At 34.1% G+C, this 689-nt stretch overlaps 1 pseudogene; it reads left to right on the plus strand.

The window, feature by feature from the left end:
* Positions 1-296: 296 nt before the first annotated feature.
* On the plus strand, positions 297-383 carry LOC119508654 (annotated as a pseudogene).
* Positions 384-689: the final 306 nt, after the last annotated feature.

Consider the following 689-nt stretch of genomic DNA (forward strand, 5'->3'; position numbering starts at 1 on the left):
TAAAAGATTACTGTGGAGTATTTGTTTTGCAGATATCTGTTCCCAGTCTTCACCATGCCTTTTCACTTTCTTAGTAATAGTTGCAATGAACAGATTTCCCTGATTTTAATGTAGTTCAATTTATCAATCATACTGCTATTTTAAATATTATTAGTTATGTTCGACACTTTCAGTTATGCTTTGTATTAGAAGTTATTCTTGAATTTTAACTTATGGATTGATAAAGGACATGAAATTCAGTACTTATTGTTCTGGGGAATGAGGGAAATGGTGAAGAGTTCAACAATGGATTGAACAGCTTTGCACAGTGGCAGTATTGTAGCCAATAAGGTTTATCCGAGGCGCAATTATTGCTAATTGAAAACAATGGATTGAACAATGGATTGAACAAGAGCACAGACAGGAAAGTGGAGTTTATAGAGGGAGGAAATCAGAAAAAGTATGTATAAGATTAACAAATTAATGACAGGAAAAAATTTCTCCTCTGGATGCGCTAAAGATCCCAGCTAATGTGCTCATAAATAGTCCATGAAGATTTGGCAACTGCCAAATGTCACTGATTATTGATACTAACTCTGGATAGGAAGAATTCAAAGGGCTCTGAGGTTGTTGTTCATAATGAATTGAAATGAATTTCCAATAAATTCTTCACATCCTATAAATTAGTACAGTCCTCAGGCTCTTAGCAA

The sequence above is a fragment of the Choloepus didactylus genome, chromosome 13 (genome assembly GCF_015220235.1).
Source record: "Choloepus didactylus isolate mChoDid1 chromosome 13, mChoDid1.pri, whole genome shotgun sequence".
In the NCBI taxonomy this organism is placed as follows: domain Eukaryota; kingdom Metazoa; phylum Chordata; class Mammalia; order Pilosa; family Megalonychidae; genus Choloepus; species Choloepus didactylus.